Source organism: Pogona vitticeps, chromosome 5 (genome assembly GCF_051106095.1).
Source record: "Pogona vitticeps strain Pit_001003342236 chromosome 5, PviZW2.1, whole genome shotgun sequence".
NCBI lineage: Eukaryota > Metazoa > Chordata > Lepidosauria > Squamata > Agamidae > Pogona > Pogona vitticeps.
The window spans coordinates 121,767,618-121,791,141 of record NC_135787.1 but is presented as its reverse complement, the minus strand read 5'-3'; the positions used below and the strand labels follow the sequence as shown (position 1 = coordinate 121,791,141).

At 40.7% G+C, this 23,524-nt stretch overlaps 1 long non-coding RNA gene across 1 annotated transcript in view; it reads left to right on the top strand.

The window, feature by feature from the left end:
• Nucleotides 1–17,614, top strand: part of LOC140707740 (uncharacterized) — a 111,534-nt gene extending 93,920 nt beyond the window's left edge. The window contains exon 3 of the long non-coding RNA XR_013545704.1: nucleotides 12,973–17,614. This is a non-coding gene — a long non-coding RNA (uncharacterized LOC140707740). The remainder of the gene's footprint in view (nucleotides 1–12,972) is intronic.
• The last annotated feature ends 5,910 nt before the right edge of the window (nucleotides 17,615–23,524 follow it).

Here is a 23,524-nt window from a genome sequence, read left to right as displayed (position 1 = left end):
ACTGAAATCCCAATATGAGTTTTCATTTCAGTCTGGACATATTTTGGCCCATGGGGGACAACTCCTCTCTTCCATTTTCATGTACAGAAGCAAGCTAGAAGGCCAGCTGAATCTTGCTTTAACACTGGCAGTGGGAGAGCATCTTCTACTGCATCTCCAATAGTATTCTTCCTTTCCTCTTCTCCCAGCACCTACTGCCTCAGACAGCAGCCTCAGTCTGCCTAATGACAGAACCAGCCTCATGTTTAAGAGGAAGCTGTTAAGAGTCCAGCATCCAAAGGGGGGTGCATATATCAATTGGAAGCCACAGTGAACTGACTGGAGAAGCATGTGGTTCAGTTTATATTTCTCCTCACAGGATTACGCCTCTCCTTACAGAAGTTTTTTGATCCTCTCCTTTCCTATTTATTTGAACAACATTTTTCCTGTTGCAATTTGTCAGTTATCCGTGGCAAGAAATGCCTAATTAACATGCAGTTCCAAGCTTGCCTCAGGATGCTGTTTAGGCTTGTTAACAGTGAAAAGGAGTAGATAATAAACTTGTATGCAAGATTTGGAAGAAATAGCTGCTTTCAGAGTAATGTAGTGATCTAGCAAAGCAGTCCTGTGTTGGTAATGAGGGGGAAATCATTTTCTGCTGTGAACTGGTCTGCAAATTTGAATATATTCTCTGATTGGGTGGGAAAGGTGGAGTGCCTTTAAAAAGACCCAATTTTTCTCTGTAAAGATAGCTATCAACTCATATGAAGACAAAACCTCAAAATCACAATTTCTGCATAAGCCAATTCATATAAAATGGCTACTCCCTGGTAAAATAAGGGAGACACCCATCCCTTAATATGCATTGTTTAAAAAGATGAGACAACTTTTAAGGGAGAAATGCACACCAGATCAGACAAGGGCCTCTTTAGGTTAGAGAATAAATGTTTTATCAGAGCTGTGGAGAAAGTACCTTAAACCTTGACAGTAATTACCCAATGGAAAATAAGAAAGAAGTTATCCCTAAAACTTGTGGATTCTTTTGCTGGCCTGTGGCTCCAGGAAGGCACTTAAAAATGCTCCAGCTATTTGTGGGAAGAAATAGATGTTTTAAAAATGGATGAAACAAACTTACAGAGTTCTTTCACTACTATCTTGCTTATGACCAGCTTCCATTTCGGAATATTCTCTCGGCAGTGCTGAAGGCATTGTTAAGAGTATTTCCAACCACTGACTTCCCAAACGATATTAGTAGTAGAACTGGAACTGAAGCAGGAAGTCCTTCAAAGCAGTGAAATGGTGTTGTTGTTGGTGGTGAGACTGACATGGAAGATATGGTTGGAAATAAAAGATAAAGCCTGGGCTAAGAAATTCACATGGGACAGGGACTTCTGCATTCTGGATGCCACAGCAGAAGTCTCTGTTGTATGTCTTCACTCATGGCTCCTCAGAAGGGCTCTAGCAATTAGCAGATGGGAAGATGCATATCCCAGTGCAATGGAAGATTGAAAGAAAACAGGACAATTTTGATAAATTTATTGGTTTCCTGATTTCACTTACCTTGAGTACTATTTTGCTAGCAGAATGCTGAGATAAAAGAAACACACCAGTAGCTAATGCAATATGCCTATGGAGTAACATACTCCAAAACAGATCATCACTGGCAAACTCTGAAAAAAGCATTGCCTCCCTACCCCGGAATAATGACGCAAGACAAGTATCTTGGGACAAACATGGGGCACACTTATTGAATAATCATTATTGCCCACCATAAAAAGGGGGTCCTACTGTAGTATGAAATCAGGTTCTGCACAGGGGTCTCAATAGACGCCTTATGAAACAATGGGCAAGTCCCTAGCCCCAAGTTCACCAATTCAAGGCCATTGTGCACTGCCCGATACACTTCAATGTTAACACTTCTCCATGCAATGTTAACACACTGGACATTTCAAAAGAGCTCAGGCCAAACCGTGCAGATCTTCTGGTGACCAATCATTGATTCATGTTCATTACATACTGCTCTGCATACTTCTCTGTTAACACTCCTCCTTCAGTTAACTCACTGAACTTGGCATTCTATTCTCCATGCAAGCCTTGGGTTGGTCATAGACCATACAATGCACATAGCAGGTAAGTTGACCTTAGATGGCTGTGTGTAGTGCATCAAGATCAAGGCCTTTCAACCATACAGGCATGATCATTACCTCCCAAGTGTAATAACAACACATCTGGGGGGAGTTGCAAGCCCAATGCAACCCCTCTGTAGAATTTGCCACACTGCCTTCCTCAAAGCCCCTTCTATTCGATCAGAGCTCTAGCTTTGAGACCCAAATTACTCCCATACACAGACTTAGCCACGCAGTGTGCTGCCCAAAACATATCACTATGGCCGATTACCATAATGTGCAGCTGCCTCTTCATCACCACTGAACCTGCAATGATAGAAAAGAACCAAGCACCTGCCCAGACATGAGGGAGTGTTCTGGCATATTCACAGTAAGCTGTTGAATGATCAATACCCAAACCTTTGAATATCATCAGGATGGAAGCCTAGGGCAGCTGCAGTAGAAGAAGCACCCCTTCTAACAAAATGTGCACCAAAGCTTAAACCTTGAATTCCCACCTTATGCAGTGCCAAGTCTATCGTCTTCCATGACTGATGCTCTGTTAGGGGGAACGTCTTTGTGCCCAAGGAAGTCATCCTGTCCTTACTCCCTGACTTCCAAATTTGCACCACCTGCTCTTACTGGGTATAGCTCCACTATAGAACATGGTGCTAGAGTAAAATTGATGCCTCTACCATGCTGATCAGCCTTGGATCAGCAAATATACATCCTGACCATACTATCCTCTCACCTAGCATCCTGCCAATGTAATGCTACTTTGGTCAGATCACTCCTGTAGTTACCAGTTCACTAATCCTTAATGCGCCAAACTGTGTAAACAAAGACACCACCCTAAATAACGCTGCCTTGTACTCATCCTTACAAGTAGCAAGCATCAATGGCCAATTTTTACAATGCTTGGTATATGGGTACCCTTGTATCCTTGTCCTGACCCCTTTCATTACTCCAGCCTGTAATCATCTTCCTAATGCATAAGTCAGATATATCATCTTAATACCCCCAAATCCTGGTGTGAAAAAACTAATGCTGACATTCTACCCCTTATGGATCCCGGCAACAGTCCTTTCCTATGTGAATAAACTCTAAACTGTTGCAAGTGCTCCACTGGAGCGAGCCAAATCAGCTCCAAGCCCATTAGGTTTCTGAACTCCTGAAATTCTGTACTCATTGCCGAGTACACTCTTCACACCCTCGGTGTCAGGACACCAACCTAGCACCCTTTCTGCATCAAATTACCAATTCTGCCAAACCTCTGGGGGAACAGTCTCTGGGAATTCATTGGCTCCTGTACCTAACTTCTTCACCCTATTGATCTGTTGGTGTGATAGTGCATCAGCTAAGCCAATATCAAGGCCAAGAACATGCTTTGCTTAAATTTATGTTGTATCATAAAGTGTACAACATCAGTGCACGTACTAATGCCTTAATGCGTTCAAAGAGCTAATTGAGTTGTTTAATGTAAGCCACCATCATTATCATCATATCACCACCTGAATGAGGAAATCCAGACTTGGAGGAAATCCAGACTTGGAATTGACCTGAGGTTTGTCTCGGAACTCCAAACAGACGCTGTTAGACCCGTGCTACCAACTGGCCAGACTTCTAAATCTTGTTTCACACCCACTGTAACTCTTGTTCTATGGAAAGTGCAGCGGGGACCTTTATAACGTACTCATTGCAAGAATGTGTGACCCTGTGCTACTTCGCTGTGTGCAAAAATTTAGTTGGCTTACAACTTCCAGCAGCTCTTAGTGAAACTTTCCTTTCCTTAATATTGAACTGATTCGAACACAAGGTCATTCAATTTACTGCCTAGCAATCTGGAAGGCTGCATCTTTGTGTCCAACCCTATTCTCAAAATGTGAGGGAAGCAGCTGGTCCCTCAGCTTTCCTTTTGGCTAGGGGTAAACCCAGCTCACATGCCATTACTTGAATTGTTTCTAGAATGAATTACATCTACTGGTGTTACTAGTGTCACATTTCATAAGCTACACCCCCTACTTCAAACCTACGAAGCATACACACTTCCTCATATTGAGGTATAACGCACTGAGCAAAATTCCGGATGAATGACGTCATTCACTGACTCTCCCTCCGGGTATGACATGTGATGCAAGAGCCTAAACTCTCCTTGATCTTTGGGAACAAAGCCCCATGGTAAGACTCATAGGATCTCCAATGGAGTGTGTAAAAGGTCCCAACACCCTACAAACCTTTACTTCCATTCTCTTTTTTTTACTATGCATTCCCTCCCTTTACAGATTTCAGATTTTAGGCAAAGAACTTCTTGTGTTCCCATACAGCCGTTAACTTGAAACAATTCCCAAAAACCTTCCAAAAGGTGAACGGCATCTGCCTGCTTAGGGCAGTCCTGTAACCATGCCTCTAATACCGTAATCTTAATTGGGCTGGGGCCCTTTAATAAGGTGACCCCTTCCATCATTTGCCTTTTGTTACCTTCAGGGACTTTGCTGATGCTCCTCTGTGCCCCGGCTCTGAAACACAATGAGCTAGGGTCCTGACCGCCACACACCGAGCACTGATGCCTAATCCAGTATGCTTTACATCAGTTGTTCTTAACCTTTGTTACTCGGATGTTTTTGAACTGCAACTCCCAGAAACCCCAGCCAGCACAGTTGGTGGTGAAGGCTTCTGGGAGTTGCAGTCCAAAACTCCTGAGTAACCCAAGATTAAGAACCAGTGTTTTACATGAACCTGAGCCTTTCACATTATAGCCCCAGTAGAGCAGGCGGGGCTGAACCGCCCGCCCTGTGCACACATGGGGGTTTCATTTCTGGCCAGCTCTGCTAAATAAGATGCCCACTATCAACCCTGTCAACTAAATTTGGTTTAGTAAAAAGGTAAGGGTTCCCCTTGACATTTAGTCCAGTCATGTCCAACTCTAGGGGGCGGTGCTCATCCCCATTTCCAAGCTGTAGAGCCAGCGTTTGTCCGTAGACAGTTTCCATGGTCTCGTGGCTAGCGTGACTAACACAGAACGCCGTTACCTTCCCACTGAGGTGGTACCTATTTATCTACTTGCATTTTTACATGTTTTTCAACTGCTAGTTTGGGACAAGTGACGGGAGCTCACTCCATCGTGTGGATTCGATCTTATGACTGAGGTCTTCTCAGGGTTCTGCGGTTTCACTTGCAGTGCCACCATGTCCCTTTTAAATTTGGCCTAGCTGGTGTCATATACTGTAACCAGAGGCCTGGCAAAGGCTCATCCCAGGGTAAGCTTAGGTGAATAGCACCTCTCTTCCAAAATAATTCATCAGGAAGCAACCAAGCCAGCCCTATAAAGTCTATGTATGCCCTGCAGATCAAGTCAAGGTATTGAAACATTGACTGATCTCTCCAAGTTTGTGCCTTCACCACCATCCCTGCATAAAGTAAGAAGCTGGGGAGCCAGTTGACCATGTCCATTAGGCCTACGCCCTGTGCACTTTCTTCTTCCTTGTCATCCACTTTCTCAAGCTCCTTATCATCTAAGTTCCTATCAAGGAGTTCAAACATATCTCTGTAATTCCTTCACCGTATGTTTCTTTAGTAGCTGGAGTGAGGGAATCACCTAGATGCATAGTGTGATCTCCAGCAGGCAGAGCCTTTAGGGGGGCAGAGTTGTAGCCATTGTTGTGTGTGTATATATATATGTGTGTGTGTGCGTGTGTGTCTAGTATTATTGTTTTAGTTTTGTTTCTGTATAAAATATAGAAACAAAACTAAAACAATAATACTAGACAATTTAAAATAACAATAAGTTTAAAAATTAATTAAAAATTGAATTAAATTTAAATTTCAACTAATTGAAATTATTAATAAATAGCACAAGTTGATAATTGAGGGAATACGGACAGGTAGTATTTTAAATAGTTAATAAAGGAAGGGGCTTGGAAAAGTTTTTTTTAACTGACTATGATATTTACATTATTAGCTAATTTATTAGTTGACACTTATTAGTGGTAGTGTGATAACAGTCCATAGGTAATTTTAAAACTGAGGCTGCTTAGGTGGTTGATTTCAAGCGGTTGGAGAGGTTTTTTTTACATACTGAGGGTTGACTAGTGCGAGCGATGGCTTCCAGGAAGGACCAAGCTAATAAAAAGGGCAAACAGCCTGCTAAGAAGCGGGCTGCTCCACAAGTTTTGCCATCTCAGTAATCCTCAGATGAGGAGTCTGGGCCTATTTGGCAACAGCTGCAAGACAAAATTTCAGCTTTAGAAGCTGAATGTGCAGGACTAAAGGCCCAGCAGCTAAATGGCATGCAACCTCGCCATTTGGCTAGGGATGCTAAGAGTAATAGATGGGCTAAACCTACGACTATTGCAGATAACCTTGGCAAGCCCCTGGGTTGTCCAGGAAGGATGCAGATGTGTGTGCAGTGACACCGCATCATCTGAGCAAGGAGGAGGAGAGAGTGGAGCAGACCCCGGAGGCACCTTGACCATTGGCATCAGCTGGCCGGTGTCAGGAGGCCTTGGACATGGTGGCAACGGGTTGCCAGCAAGACAGGAAGGAACAAGATGCACCACAGCCTATGTCACCAGAGGCTGACTGGCAGCCTGTGGGCCATCCAGAAGAGAATCTGATGACTCCGCAGTAATGCCTCAGTGCCAGAGTGAGGAAGAGGTACCAGCATGGCAGTGATTCAACATCACCTCTGACATCAGGTGAGATGGCGGTTGCACTGGACACCCTCCCAATATTACCAGCCTGGCCATGGCCAGGCAGTGGACAGGGTAGTTTACAATTCCACACAGCACACAGCATTCAGGGGTTTGGGGCCCCATCTTACTCTTGGGCTTAGTACAAACATGCAGGTAGGAAACTTGGCAGCTCCGTCTCCACAAATTACCTTCCCAGTGCTGCTGAGTTTAATGGCTGGCATAGGGGTTTTGGCCCTACCCATCAGTACCCAACTCCCAGAAGCCTTCACCATCAACTGTGCTGGCTGCGGTTTCTGGGAGTTGCAGTTCAAAAACATCCGAGTAACAAAGGTTAAGAACCACTGCACTAAGAGACCGCCACACAGCCCTGTGCAGCTTTGCTAGTGTCATTGTGCCCCCACTCCAGATTGAAGAAATTAAAGGACTGAATTTTGAGAAAAGAAAAGTTACCCCATGTGATCACAGAAGCCTTAAAAGCTTTTTTTCATCCTTCAGAATGTCTGAAAAATATTTGTTATGCAGGAAAGATTTTGGCTCCTGAGGTTTGGAATTTTTTTCAAAAGAAAAACACTGGCAGCTGGTTGACCTGCTTGTGACTTCTTCTATTTCTAGACTTTTTATCATTGCTGTTGTTGACAGACTTTATATGGTTGATTGATGGCATTTTTAAATCACAGCAAGAACCTTCAAGTTAGTCAATGAGATATTAAGTGTTAATACTAGCAGGAGGAGAAGGAAAATAAAAATAATACAAAAGGAGAGGGGAAAGGACGTTCAGCCTAGCATAGCAAGGAATAGGGATAGCATTTGGAATCAAGATCCAATCTCTGGGTTATCTGTTTCAGTATAGGCAAATAAAACAATTTTCCATTACATTTACTAAAATGGCACAGTGGCAATTAATGACATGGGGAAAATACATCTGGGTACCATGTCACTTCTCCATGAAATGATGATGATACATCATTTGTAATCTTTATAGAAGACACTGGCATCTTTGCCAAAATATTCTGTATTGTGACGAGCCCCCAAAAGTTAGCTGCAAATATCTTTGGAAGGGTGTGGAGTGTCTCAGGAGGCCATGCAGATTCACGAGTGACTTTGTTTAAAATACATTAAGAAAAGACACATTATTATCTTTCTCCTGTCCTTTCTCTCCGGCTTACTCATTATGATGGCTTGTATGCTTGTGTGAGTCCACAGTTCTCTAAGGCTAAAATTCTAGAAGAAAAGCGGGGGGTACCATACTAATCACACATTTGGTGACATTCCTTGCATGCTTGCTTTGTCTGTTTTCAGATTTGAATGGACTGTGGAAGGTGAAATGAAAGAGGAAGGGAAGGCTTCTTCTCAGCTCTTTGTGTGTGCTATGTATGATGACCACTCACATCCTCAGATCATGCAAATTCACTTTGGCAGTACTGGGGCTAAAATACTAGCAGAAAAATGAAGTGTGGTAGGAGGATGAGATTGACAGCTGAACCACCAACAAAACTCCAGAACTCTTGTGGTCAGTCCACTGGAAAAAGCTCAGAATGAAGTCACTGGAGTCTACATGGCCCCCTACAGCTGCATAGGCACCAGTGGGGTATACTGTGATGGATGAGTGTGTTATTCCGTATGCATACTTTGATTAGTAGGTTATAAAAACATTGTAGACTATCTGCCTCTGTCCTTTTTCTATGTTTTTCTTCTTTTTGCTTTTTGGCACACCTCAAAGAAATACCAGTGCCTGCTGCTCTTGTTGTTTTTGGCAGAAGTAAGAAGAACTGGACATTTTCCTATTGAAATCAACTTTTTCTCTTCATGGCAGACCTTTTTTTGTTGTCATTGGGAACAAAATCCTTTTGGTATCTTATGTGGGTGTAATACTGGATGATAGATAACAAACTGGGGAAATAATAATAATAATAATAATAATAATAATAATAATAATAATAATAATAATAATAATAATAATAATAATAATAATAATAATTATTATTATTATTATTATTATTATTATTATTATTATTATTATTATTATTATTATTAGCATTATTATTATTATTATTATTATTATTATTATTATTATTAGCATTATTAGCATTATTAGCATTATTAGCATTATTATTAGCATTATTATTATTATTATTATTATTATTATTATTATTATTAGCATTAGCATTAGCATTAGCATTAGCATTAGCATTATTTATTTATTTATTTATTTATTTATTTATTTATTTAACTAACTAACTAACTAACTAACTAACTAACTAACTAACTAACTAACTAACTTATATGCTGCCCACACTACCCAAAGGTCTCTGGGCTGCTTACAACAATTAAAATACAACAAAATGATAAAACAATTAAAATACAATGTATAATCTCAAAATTGCCATCAAGACCCACAGTTGATATTATTTCAATTAAAGGTGAATATGAATTCACTGGGACACCATTAAGAGCTTTTTTGATTTGTAAGATCCAATGGTGAGGTTTGCCTAGTTTATAGATTGTTTTGGAGTCCATGATCATTTGGCTCATACTCCAATGAGTCACTTCTTTTTACTGCTCTCTAACCTCCCCCCCCCAAAAAAAAAGTTTAGTGGCTACCTCAGGGTTACTGTTGCTTTTGCTGCTGCTCCTGAAATCAATTCTTCTCAATATCATACCCAAGGAACTTTTGCAAATGCCAGCTTCCCCAGACAGATTGTTTGCCTGGAGTAGTTACAACATACCCCTTGGAGGAAATGTCAAACTTAATAAAGAATAACTGCTTCCTCAGTGTGGCTATCACACAAACATGCCTAAAGTACGAAGCATATGCAGACTCTTGCTGATTAGGTTGAAACATAGCTAATAATGATTCCTGGAAAAGCAGATTTAGCTCTCATTCACAGGGTAATGAAATACTGGTTATTTCTCAGCTGTTTATGAGCTGTATGGGTGTGAGGTTATGGAAACTAATATCTCTGAATGGGGGATGGATTTCAATCAGACATAGAGAATTAACTTGCCAGCATCCAAATGCCTTCTTACTCTTCTCTGGGACTAGGAGATTTATATCTTAGATCCCTGTCAGGAAACATTATATAACCTGTCTAAAAACCAACTGCATTTTCACAGCTGTGTGGAGAGCTGATCAAAACCAAACCCTAAGGGCAAGTTTACATCTCTGAATGGTGGGTGGGGCCAACTAGACTTATGAATTTATATCCTGCTCTACCCACCATTTATCTGTGGGTATCTGAGGGGCACCAGCTGTGGAAAAGCTAACATTTTATATGTGAAAGATAAACTGGACTTCCTGCTTCAAGGGACAAACCAATATGTGGCCTATATGTAATAAAGGTGGCTAGATGCAAGGGGAAATTTAAGGACTCTGGACTAAAGCCAATAGTGAGCTCTGAAAATATAAATGAATATAATCTGATAAACTCACTAATCTTAGTGTATCTGAATACAATCACAGTTAAATACCACCTGTAACTGATTGATCTATCTCATAAGTATTGATTCAAAGATTTAGATGTACCTAACATGCATGTATATTTATTACATCTCTCACCTTAATTTTAGCTTTTACTCTTATTTTATGTCAGTCTGACTGACTGCAACTGTTTCATCTTGCCATGGTCTTTGACTGGTGCAATAAATATTATTATTGGACTATTGGGAGAGGGCTAACATTGCCCCTATCTTCAAAAAGGGCAAAAAGGGCTGAAAACAAGAGAATGAAATTTAACAGGGATAAATGCAAAGTACTATATCTTGAAAAAAGAAACCAAATACACAGTTTCAAGATGGGGGATACCTGGCTCAGAAATACTATGAACGAGAAGGATCTTGGAGTTGTTGTAAATGAAAAGTTGAATATGAGCGAACAGTATGATGTGCCCACAAAAAAGGCAAATGCTATTTTAGGCTGTATTAATAGAAGTATAGTTTCCAGATCCCGTGAGGTGCTGGTTACCCTCTATTCAGCACTGGTTAGGCCTCACCTTGAGTATTGTGTCCAGTTCTGGACACCACACTTCAAGTAGGATGGTAACAAATTGGAACAAGTTCAGAGGGGGGGGTGACAAGGATGATCAGGCTGGAAACCAAGCCTTATGAGAAAAGGCTGAAAGAACTGGGCATGTTTTGCCTTGAGAAAAGAAGACTGAGGGGTGATATATGATAGCACTTTTCAAATATTTGAAAAGCTGTCATACAGAGGAGGGGCAAGATCTGTTCTCAATTATCCCAGATTGCAGGACACGCAACAAGGGGCTCAAGTTAAAGGAAGCCAGATTTATGTTGAATATCAGGGAAAACTTCCTGTTAGAGCAGTATGACAGTGGAACCAATTACATTGAGAGGTGGTGAGTGCTCAACCCTGGAGGCATTCAAAACAAATTTACACAACTATCTGGCAGATATCCTTTGATTTCTATTCCTGAATTGAGCAGAGGGTTGGACTCAATGGACTTATAGGCCCCTTCAGACTTTATTATTTTATTATTCTATTGTCAAGTTTGATTTCCTCAACTTTATACACTTGCATTATCCATTGCATCATCTCCAGCTAGCATAGAACTTCTAGCAAGGGCCAATGGAAAATGGAGAGTAATGGGAATTTCAATCTAAAGCATTTAGAGGATACCAGGTTAGGGTTACAATTATTCAAGCTCATTTTTAAGCAAATATTCATTATAGTAATGTCAAAAACTCCATTCATTATTCAAATATAAATTTGTTGATATTTTACTGAATATATACAACTGATCAGTAAAACCCCATCAGATTGTACTGGAATGCCATACTAATCAAAAAGAAATTTCTCCAAAAGAGATCCAACAAAGTACAACTTTGTAGAGCTGAGATTTGTTCCATTAAGACCCGTAGGAAGCATTAGAAAGGTGAGAATGATTAAGAACAACAATGAAGATAACTGTCACTTTTAATTATTAGAGGTGTCAACTTTTCTAGGCGCAGGGAAGAGAAAGCGAGAAACAGAGAGATCAAAAGAGGACTGTACAGTTTCTCCCACCAGATGCCTCATTTGTGTTGCAGGAGAGCTTGAACCAGGTTTCTCTCATTCTCATATCTTCTGGGACATCAGGAACTGTTGCAACCAGGAACCAGATGTTTAATATCACAGAAATGTGCCCAATTAAATCACCCCTAGGATGACTTGGCATATGGACTTAATTTATAATCATGGTCTCACTAGATGCAGTTGATGTTAAGAGGTTTCCTCAAGGTCAATTGGGAATGATTCTGTTTCTCCTCTCAGCTGATTGATTTGCCCTGCAAACATCCTGATGGTTGATTTTTTCCAGTCCTTCTGTCTAATACAGATGTCCTCTGTGTGTTCAAGAACAAGATACTGATTGGGGCATAGCTACTCAAATGTTAACACATACGTTCCTGCAGTCCATCACACAGGTTGAGAACATATGGAGGAGGGTGGTTGGAAATTCTTTTTCTTACCTATTCCACCAGGAGATATTTCTACATGAGGAGAGGTATCTGGAATTTTCTATTCACTTTCAGGATCTTTTTGCAGATGCACACTGAAGCTCAGAGTTTGCTCCTTTGTCTGTCCGACCAAACATAATTTTCCACCTACCCCTAGGATTTCATCTCTTCTCCTGTCTTCTGGTTTTAGAAAGTAGAACAATAAAAGGATGAGTATGAGCACTGTACTCTGCAGAACTTGAGCTACCATACCTACGTCAATTCTTCTTCTGATATTGCATTATATCTTTTCCTTATATTCCCCACACAATTTCCATGGCCTGCCCAATGAAGTTAAACATGAACTGACACATTTGATAAGACCACCCCAATGGCCTCACTTGCAAAGGCTACATGTGTCTTGTGATCACACAGGCTTTAAACAAAACTGTGCAAGTATGTTAAATCAAAAGGAAAAGAGAACTATATTCATTGCCTTGAGGCACTCTACCACATGGTATTAAATTAACTAAAATATTAAAGAAGGATCTGTCTGCATGGCAGAAAAGTGTTTAGATTTTAAAAGAGCACAGCACATATATATGATCAATCAGGGTTGCAGACAGTTGTGCAAAATGTAGGAGCCAGACACAATTTCTGAGTCCAGATTGAAGGGAGGGAGAAGTGATGACCTCAGTATACCATTAAAGAGGAGGCGTTATATTATTATTATTATGTTAACATTTCTTGCCCATTTTCTTCCATAGGTAAATGAGGCTCAAGCTTACTAGAAACTATCATGGCTGTGTCTGCACAGAGTGAGACCCAGGATTTGCCAAAACAACTTCTATGAAACATCCAATCCTGCTTGGCTTCTCCCACAAGCATGACCAGTTGAACAAACCAGAAATGGTTCACTCAGCATGTCAACCAAATCTGAAATGAAGACTTACAGGTGCCAAGCAAGGAATCATAATCAAGAGCAAACCTGTTTTATGATTTTGGCTGGGAAAATTAAAAATGAGTCCTGATTTTGGCTATGAATAATGTGCAAAGCAAACCTCTTCTAGTTAGCTGCTTCCACAAATAGTAGATCCAAAGCAGAAACAAATAAGGTGCATGAATCAAAATGCAACTTATTCACAATAAACCAGATTTATGTTGAACCCTGGATTCTACATAATCCTGGCTTGTTGTTTCATCACATGAATATGAATGGTTTCTCACCTGATTACCATTCTTGATTTACTATTATGGTGAGGACATAAAAAGAGTAAGTAGCCTAAGTCTCTCATAAAATGACATTCATTTGAAGAGAGAAACTTATGTCCTACTCTGTTCATTAATCAGGTGCCGGTTACTAGGACAAATTCTTTTAGTTTCCAGTGTCAATTCCTTCTCCAACCTAGTGCCCTCCAGTTGCATAAGATTATAGCACCTACCATGCCCAACCATGATTGAAGCAGAATGCTTGAGCCTGTGAATGTTTTTCAGTTAGAAATAACTGATCACAGAAAATCTTTTTTTTTTCCTGAGAGCTGAGCATAAATTCTTTCATATGCCCCCTATTTTAAAATTATTTCAAAGCCTGTAATCTTTAGCTTCTGGATTGAAAGTCCATTTTCTAGTACTCATCCTAAAGAGCTGTAAAGAATGACAAATAGTACACCCAGAATGACAATGTTTAATATAGTAAACTGTTTTCTCCTGGGAAACAGAAATGTCCCCTGTTTCCCCCCCACAAAGAACCTGCTGAAGCATGGCCAGATATTTCAATATGGAGACAAAATGGAAACAGTTAACTGCTAGGGCCCTGTACTTGAACAAGGATGTACTATATGTATGCAGGATGGATCGTTCTTTTCTTGGCTAAGTACAGACTTATCAGGTAATTCTGAACTGATTATCTAGGGCTAGGATTATTTATGGCACAGCATAAAACTTGCATTGGGAGAAAGAAAATGCACTTGCTAATTTATAGGCATCAATACTGCAAGAGAACACAGCAATTTCCTTGAAAAGAAGCACTGTGCTGAGTGTTTATGCTTTTTAATGCTGTGAACAAATAAACAAACAAAACTCAGTGGGACTGTAGTGTGCATTTTTGGTTACCTAAATCTCCCTGTTGAATGAAGAGGTTCTAAGCGTTCGCCTGAATGTGTTCTGTTCTGGATGAGTGTGTACTTCTTGTCCCTGTTTTGATTCAGTCAGGCACTTGCTTGCCTCCAGTTCACTTGCTAAGAGGCTCCAGTTGCTGCCAAAGACTCTGCCTCAGATCAATCTCTGAGTGGCGAGCTACTCCAGAAGAACAGGATTTTGGGGGAAAGAACAAGTGGCTTCCTTTTATGGCAGCTTGAGAAGCTCCTGCTCAATTCTGATTTCACACTTCCTTTCTCAGCCTCCCCAGCTCCTGTTGTCTTACCTTGTCCCCCCACCCCATATCATGTCTTGCTCCATAGAGTCCAAGCAGGGCTGGCCTTACAATATGGCAGAACAACGTGCCCATATGTGAGAGTGATAATGGTTCCCACAAAAGGGCAGCAAAACACTGGTTTTATAAATTGTGGTGAACTTATTTTTAATACAGTTGATTGCATAGCCTGAGGGACTTTTTGTCTCATGTGCCAAAATGATCTGATTGGCCTTGGGTACCACACACTGTGTTTCCTGTTAGTGTATGAAGGAGCAGCATTTGCTATTGCACTCTGAGTGACTTTGACTGGCCTAGCAAAAGGGATAGGATTCAAATAGTTCCTTGTAGACAAATAAGACACTTTTGTGCACACACAGTTGTGTTTCTTTTCTCTTTTTTGGAAAACTTATTAAAGAATAAACAATAAAGAACATTCGAAATATAAAAAAAGACACAAGAAATACAAACATCTTACATTAACCCAATAAACTAAATTAGTGTATTCCCAATTGTGTTTATCACCACAGCCCCTTGGGTAGCATCACATATAGTACAGGTGACTATGGATGTAAATTGTCACTTGTCTTGGCCTAACACACAAGAGCAAGCACTGTTCTTCTCCTTGATAGCAAGAAATTTCTGGACATTCTTGATAGAGCTTTCACAGTAGTAAACTTGCCCATATGCTTTGCAAAATGGCCCATTTTTTGTAAAAATACGATAATTCTGCAACTTGCTGTAGACTAGGGTTTTGCTTTAAGAATTTGAAGCACTTGGTCAGTTGTTTGCATCTTAACCTCTCCTTGCTGTGGGTGTGCATGCTTTGTTTGTCAAATGGGGAAAATACATGAAATACCTTGGACACAACCAAGATGATTTTTTAAAGAAAATATTAAAGCTGATGCAGCACATCAATGATAGTCCATTACAAAGTCTTTTTTAAAAAATCGGCTCCCCTTCTCCTATCCATTCTAAAGGAAATCAACCATGAGTGCTCACTGGAAGGACAGATCCTGAAGCTGAGGAGCAAAGGAAGTGATTAATATTCCAATATCCTGAAGTGATCCATTTATTAAGCCACTTCATGTTATTAGTAAATTCAACCCAGAGGGCTTGCTTTGGATTGGTTCCAGCAATCACACATGGTGGAACTGTTCCAAATTAGAGAAATCTTACCTGCACCAAAAAAAGTCGAAGCCCTGACAGGAACTCAGTGAGATACAGATAGGACTGCTCTGGGTGCAAGCTGGTTTGCTCCAACAAAGACAACATCTGAGCAACATCTTGAAGAATGAACCTATTCCTTTCTGCAGTGAACCAAACAGAAGGCTTAACACCCATGTAGTCAGCCTCTAAGTCACAGTTAGAGTAGACACATTTGAATCAATGGAGTTTACAGAGGAGTTGACTCACTTAATACCTATTAATTTAATAGGCCTTTTCAGAATTCCTGCCCTGTCCCTTGCAGAGTGTTAAGTATCCTATTTTATTTGGAGAGGTCTTGGTCTTTTTATATCATCATCACTATCTTAGAACTGCAGAATTGGAAGGAACCCTATGGATCATCAAGTCAAGCCCCCATCAAGGAGGCATGGTGGGGAATTGAACTCCCAACCTCAGGCTCTGCAGACAGATACCTAAACCACTCAGCTATCCATGCTGGTGTCTTTTTTGTTTGAAAGATTGATATAAGTACAGTTTGTAGACATACAGACATAAGAAGAAACATCAGGAGACCTGAGCATGAAATCAACAGTTAGTGCCTAGTCAGCAGGTTGAGCAGTCAAACAGCTCATCTCATCACGTGTTCCCCTCCCCCAAGATGTATTACATTTCTATTTAAATAATAATAATTGTTTTGAAATGTACATCTATACATAATCGGTTATTATATATTTAATTTTTTTGCAAATCTTGCCCTTTCTTTGTGTCTCTTTGAGACTGAAAATTAAAGCTTTTTGCTGGTGGCATATGAGAATGCTCGGCTAGGACCACACTGGGAGACAAAAGTATTTGAGTGGCATAAGAAAAATAGAGGAAATTTTTGAGAATGACATGAGATGTGCCACACATTTGAACATGTATTTCTGTCATTTTAGATAAATGAGCTAATCTTCCTAAACTTTCTACTGTACCTAAAGGGGAAATGTCTACTGGCAATATCTGAAAATCTGAAACACACAAATAAATGGTAAAATCCATGAATGCATCATTTTAATACATCCAGTTTTGTTTTTCTGCAGTTCCGGATGTATACAGAAGGAAAGATAAACAGCAGTTCTGAAAATGCTATGTGTAGATTTGTTTTAATAGTAGAGAGTGTCTTTGCTAGGTTCTCTTCAGAAATATGAATATATGCCATAGCTGTGTAAGTGTAACACAGACCTGTCTGCAATATATTGGGGATCCTACACTAGAATTAACTCCCCACTGGCAGTTTGTGCTCTGTTATACCAAAACCTCCAGGGCTTTAAAAGCCCTAGGCAGTTCCAAAGCTAGAGGAAAATTGCTCAAGCGGCAAATGCATGCATTCCAATCATCTGCACAATGGCCAGTCAGAAAAGAAAGGCAGGAGCTGCTGGTGTCTGCTTGTAAAATACAGGCACACGTTTAAGAGGAGGTATGCAGGAAATCTGTTGCTGTTACATAGTCTCTATTTATTTATTTATTTATTTATTTATTTATTTATTTATTTATTTATTTATTTATTTATTTATTTATTTAGTGACCACTGCAGATGGTAACAGCAGCCACGAAATTAAAAGACGCCTGCTTCTTGGGAGGAAAGCAATAACAAACCTCAACAGCATCTTAAAAACCAGAGACATCACCTTGCCAAAAAAGGTCCACATAGTTAAGGCTATGGTTTTTCCTGTAGTGATGTATGAAAGTGAGAGCTGGACCATAAAGAAAGCTAACCGCTGAAGAACTGATGCTTTTGAATTGTGGTGCTGGAGGAGGCTCTTGAGAGTCGCCTGGACTGCAAGGAGAACAAACTTATCCATTCTAAAGGAAATCAACCCTGAGTGCTCACTGGAAGGACAGATCCTGAAGCTGAAGCTCCAATACTTTTGCCATCTCCTGAGAAGAGAAGACTCCCTGGAAAATACCCTGATGTTAGGAAAGTGTGACAGCAAGAGGAGAAGGGGACGGCAGAGGACGAGATAGTTGGACAGTGTCATCGAAGCTACCAACATGAATTTGACCAAACTCCAAGAGACAGTGGAAGACAGGAGGGCCTGCGTGCTCTGTTCCATGGGGTCACGAAGAGATGGACACGACTAAACAACTAAACAACAATAACAACATACCCCACCCGCCTAGATAGATAGTTTACTCTGGGAGGCATAACAAAGTTTAAAAACAATAAAACCAATAACATACAAAAATCCAAGATGTAAAAATATAGATATTAAAATACAGCAGAAGTGAAAGTCTGCTTAAATAGCCATGTCTTTAGTTTACTTCTAAAGACACCCAGAGAGGGAGCCAGGGGCAAGTTGTTCCAGAGGCAAGGGGCCACTGCCGAGAAGGCCCGGTTCCTCGTTCTTTCCTTTTGAGCTGCCCTCAGCATTAGGCCCTTCAATTTCCCAGCCTGGCTAGAACGAGTGTCTCTGGTAGAACTGAGTGGGAGAAGGCGCTCTGCCAGATATCAAGGTCCTAAACTGTTTAGGGCTTTATAAATAATCATAATAACTTTGAAATCAGCGTGGAAGTGAATGGGCAACCAATGCAAGGTGGCCAGCATGGGGGAGATATGTTGGTGCCTCTTCACCCCAGTTAGAAGTCTGGCTGCAGCATTTTGCACCATCTGAACTTTCCGCGTCAGTCTCAAAGGCAGCCCCACGTAGAGCGCATTTCCAACTTCATACCTGTCAGCTGAGCAGTGGGCACAGGTTCACTGGTAGCAGGACCGGCATCTGTGCAAGGAGCCAGGCCTGCTGCCTTTCAGGATGGCGGCAACAGCTGCGGAAGGAGCAGTAATAGCTTGAAGACAAGGTAGGGAGGCAACAAGGGGAGGAGGCAGGCATCCGCTTTGCCAAAGCAAAACAAAGTGCCAAGGAGAAAAAAGTTCAGCACTTTGTTTCATTTGGCAAAATGGGTTGCATGAACTAAACCATGAACCAGCTCAATTTGACTTTTTCTCTCTCTCTTTGTAGTTCAGTTTGTGCCCATCTCTAATCATGATTTAAAAAATCAAGTATATATAAACATTAAAAACATCAAAGCCCCTGTAAGTTAAAAACCAGCATTCCTAAGATAGTAGGCATCCTTCAGTCTTGAGAGACTATGGTAATGAGCTCTGTATGGAGAACTTGGAACAGCGTCTAGTGTGGCTGAGAAGGCCAATTCGAGAGTGACAGTCCCTTCCACACTGAAGACAAATCCAATTTGTCCCCTGTCCGGCTCCCTGATTTTGCTGCTTTTGTGACTTCCTCTTTGCCTCGGCCTGCTGGGCAAGGGTCTCTTCGAATTGGGAGAGGCCGTGATGCAGTGCCTGCCTCCAGGCTGAACGCTCAGATGTCAGGTTTTCCCATCTGTTGAGGTCTATTCCTAAGGCCTTCAGATCCCGCTTGCAGATGTCCTTGTATCGCAGCTGTGGTCTCCCTCTGGGGCGCTTTCCCTGCACTAATTCTCCATACAGGAGATCCTTTGGAATCCGACCATCAGTCATTCTCACGACGTGCCCGAGCCAACGTAGACGTCGCTGCTTCAGTAATGTATTCATGCTGAATATTCCAGCTCGTTCTAGGACTACAGTGTTTGGAACTTTGTCCTGCCAGGTGATACCAAAAATCCGTCGGAGGCAACGCATATGGAAGGTGTTCAGCTTCCTCTCCTGCCGTGCACGAAGGGTCCAGGACTCACTGCAGTACAGGAGTGTGCTTAGGACACATGCTCTATAGACCTGGATCTTCGTATGTGTCGTCAGCTTCTTATTGAGCCATACTCTCTTTGTGAGTCTAGAGAACATTCCTAAGATAACTTACTGCTAAATGCCAAATTCCTAACTGTTGAGCACTACGGCAGTGGAACCAGTTACCTCAGGAGTTGTTGAGTGCTCCAACACTGGAGGCATTCAAGAAAAACTTAAATAATCACCTGGCAAATATGCTTTGATTGGATTCGATGGCCTTGTGGGCCCCTTCCAACTTCACTTTTCTATGATTATATGATTAAAGATCTGTCTGAAGAGGAAGGTCTTTGCCTGATGGTGGAAGGACGAGAAGGAGGGGACCAACTTGCCTTCTTGGGGTAGTGTATTCCAAAACCTGGAAAAGCCACTGAGAAAGTCCTCTCCTATGTCCTTAACTATTTAGCTGCCATTTAACTGTTAACAGAAACAGGACATATGGCAGATACGTTGCAATCCACTGATGTAGTGAGGTTGAAAAACAGGCTGGTCCAATCTATCTTATATATGAGGGAGTAGAAAATACCACCTCATACCTAGGGCAACACCAGTTGATATGGGTGCATTTGAAGCCACAAACTACTGCAGACAATATTTTTGTTAGACCTTTATCACTCACCCTTATTTTTTGGATCAGCTTTTTCATTGGAAGCCAGCCATTTTATTTTCACGCATGAAGCAAAACATCCTCAAACAGTCTTCCCCAGAGTAAAAGGAGTATAGTAACAAAATGTGAGGTAACTAGCAGTTGATGCTCTGTGGAGGCCCCCCATTCCTGGTCTCTGAGGCAGTTGCCTCTTTTTGCCTTACATTAGGACTTCTCATTCTAATAATATTAGTGCCATCTCATCCATCTTCCCAGGTGTTCTGATTCAAGGAACGTGTTAGCTCTACCTGTTGGCTTTAGCCAGTACATATAGTCAACAATTTTGTTATTTTTTGAAAGAAAATAAGAACCAAATTCCTAAATTTTATGGAAAGAAACAGATTTTGGAGGCATCCATTCTCACCTCTGCACTCCACTCACCCCCTGGCCCTTCTCTCGATCATTATTGCTTTATACATGTGGAAAACAAGGATTCTTGCACATGTGTAGAGTCTACCCATGAGCAAGAACATCTCCGCTACAGAAGTCTCATTTTCCAAGTGTAAAAAGCTAAGCCAGAGAGGGATGGGGTAGACATTTCTATCTAAATGTAGTGGGTGTATCCATGCAAACAATGACTAAATGCTTCTTTTTCAATAATATGAATATGGGAAAGGTGGAACTGACAGATTTTTTTCACCCCAGTTGATAGCAATAAAACATGGGAGGAACAGGCAGGGCTGTTCCTCCAGGAGCACCTGGAGCTTATGCCCAGGGCACAAAATTTCAGAGAGCAGTAAAATCAAGAAGGGAATCTTTTGGTGAGTGTTAGGAAGATAAACAGTCATACCTCCCACCCAGATCATGTTCTTTTCTTTGAAAGTATAAACACTGCATATCTTTGGAGAGAGGAAAATACTTTTCCCCCAATTTTTTGTGGAATTGTGCCCTTGCAGAGTGGGCCAGAATTTATGCTGCTTGTCTCAGGAGCCTAAATAGCTCTGGGATCAGGAGATGGGGATGGACAGATTGGGGGAAGCTTCCAATGAACGGAATTGTCAATCCTCCTTTATGTGGTTTTCAATCATGCCTCAGGCAAGGAGGAAATTTATCCCAGCCAGTTGAATATAATGGGGAAAAAAATAATACTCTTCCTTCATGAAAGGAGAAAAACTGCACCCCCCCACTCATGTGCTTCTTCCTCATAACCTTAGGGCATGCCAGGTACTCCAAATGAGCAGGTGGGGTTGCCCTGTAATTGCATATTAACCAATTTGTTTCTACAGTGGGGTCTTGACTTGAGAACTTAATCCGTATTGGAAGGCGGTTCTCAAGTCAAAAAGTCTGTAAATCAAGTCTCCATTGACCTACAGTGCATTGAAAACCGATTAATCCCGTAACAGGCCGTTTTTGTTCCATTTTGGTTTTTTTCTGGTCTGTAAGTCAATTCTCAGGCTGCAAGTCAAACCTAAATTTTGCGGCCAGAGAAGTCTGTAACTCAAAAAGTCTGTAAATCAAGCCATCTGTAAGTCAAGGGTCCACTGTATGTGTAATTTTTGATTATGTATTGAATCACTCTTTCTTTTTTATTGTTAGTGCTCTCTTTTTTATTGTTAGTGTGTTTAGCTCTCTTCTTAAAATAATTAAAACTTGCAGGATCTGACCCTCTTTTTTCACAAAACAGAGTGATTAATCTACAAACCCATAAGACCAAGCAGCTGATCAATAACATGTGGAAGACAAGCAAGTGGGTGTCTGAGGTGTGAAGATTTTGTGATGTGGACACTATGAGTTGCATCATGACTTAGATCTAAAATTCTAAACCAAGTTGTTTGGGAGTCCCTCTCAGTGAACACTTCTAAGTCAACATGCCTGGCTTTGTGTTATGTGTTAGTTTCCATTGGAAATGATGGGACTTAAGTGAAGCTGTGATTATCATGTCATGTCGTCCATGGGAACCAAGTGCCCTCAACTTTGTCTGGATCCAGTATTTTGTACATTGGCATACGTTCTTACTACTCATCCCTTATCAGAACAGATAAAAGATTGAGCAAACTAGGTCTGCACAAGGTTACATGAATACATCACTTTTGTCTCAGATTATCTTGTACATCTAGTGAACAGCAACTGAAGTGCTACTCTTGGAAACTTGGCAAACAATTCTATGAAGGGGCCAAAAGGTTCAGTTTTCCAGGACTGTCTGATTTCTTGCCAGAATTAACACTACTGTACAGTCAGGATTAGCCTTGTATAAATAAGGTTCTATTTGAATATCCAATATTTCCTTATGACTCCTCAGCGGTGACTCTGTATATTTGCAATGAAAGGAATTGCATTACAGAAAGATTTTTCAATTTAAAAGTCTATTTGGATACTGTAACATAGAGACATCTTTTCCGAGAATAAATAGTTGCTCTTTCTTATACATCAAGTATGAGAAATACAGTCAAGATTCCGATCGTTGAAGAGTTGGCTCCATTGTTGCATTTACAATTCCAATTTTCAAAAGCACACTATACACTGTTTAAACTTCCCACTTTGCTTTGCAGTTAGATGGAGTATTAATCAACTGAATTTGAATATCAACATTTAACCTATTAAACAGATGCCATAATTTACTCCAGATGTGGGTAATTTATCATGCTGAATAATGAGATTATGGCTGGTATTTAGTGTATCTTATTAGTTTAAAAAATTCAAGAAATATTTTAATACTTTGTAGTGAAAATGTCAGTCTCGCAGCATTTGTAGCACTGCTTAATGCCAGAGCATCACCACCACCTCTCTAAATTGTGCAGGAGAAAAGATTTTCAAAGAGAAGCACACTGGCCAAAATCCTGTTTAGCACAATAAATGACACTAAAGTAGGCCCATTGAATTACCTCCTTCATAAGTGTCATTGATGCAAATGGGCCTATTCTAACTACAAGTTATTTTAGTATAATATGTTGAAGTTAGAGGACGCCCACTTTGAGTCAATGAAACTTATGGAAGAGTTGATTCAGTGGGCCTACTCTAGTGTGATTTACTGTGCTTAAGCAAGAAGATTTTATTATTCATTTTTCTTCTTTGCTTAGTTTACTGAAATATTATTACACTATTAGGACTGGAGATATGTGTGACTGTGGAAGGATGATTGTTACCTGGGCTTTGAGTGAGCTGAGCACACAGAATTATAGTGTCTGTTTTTCCTCTCTCTGTGCCTCCCCACCCTTATTCATGTGGTTATACCACACTGGAAAATACAAATGACTGCCTGCTGGCCTTAGCATCATAAAGTATGTGGAGCCCACAACTAAGAAGAGGTGTGTAATACAAAGAGCATCTTGTTAAATTACTAGTAGTTTGCCACCATGACTTGTGTAATTTCTGTTACTCGTGCATACATTCTCACTAGAACTCTGC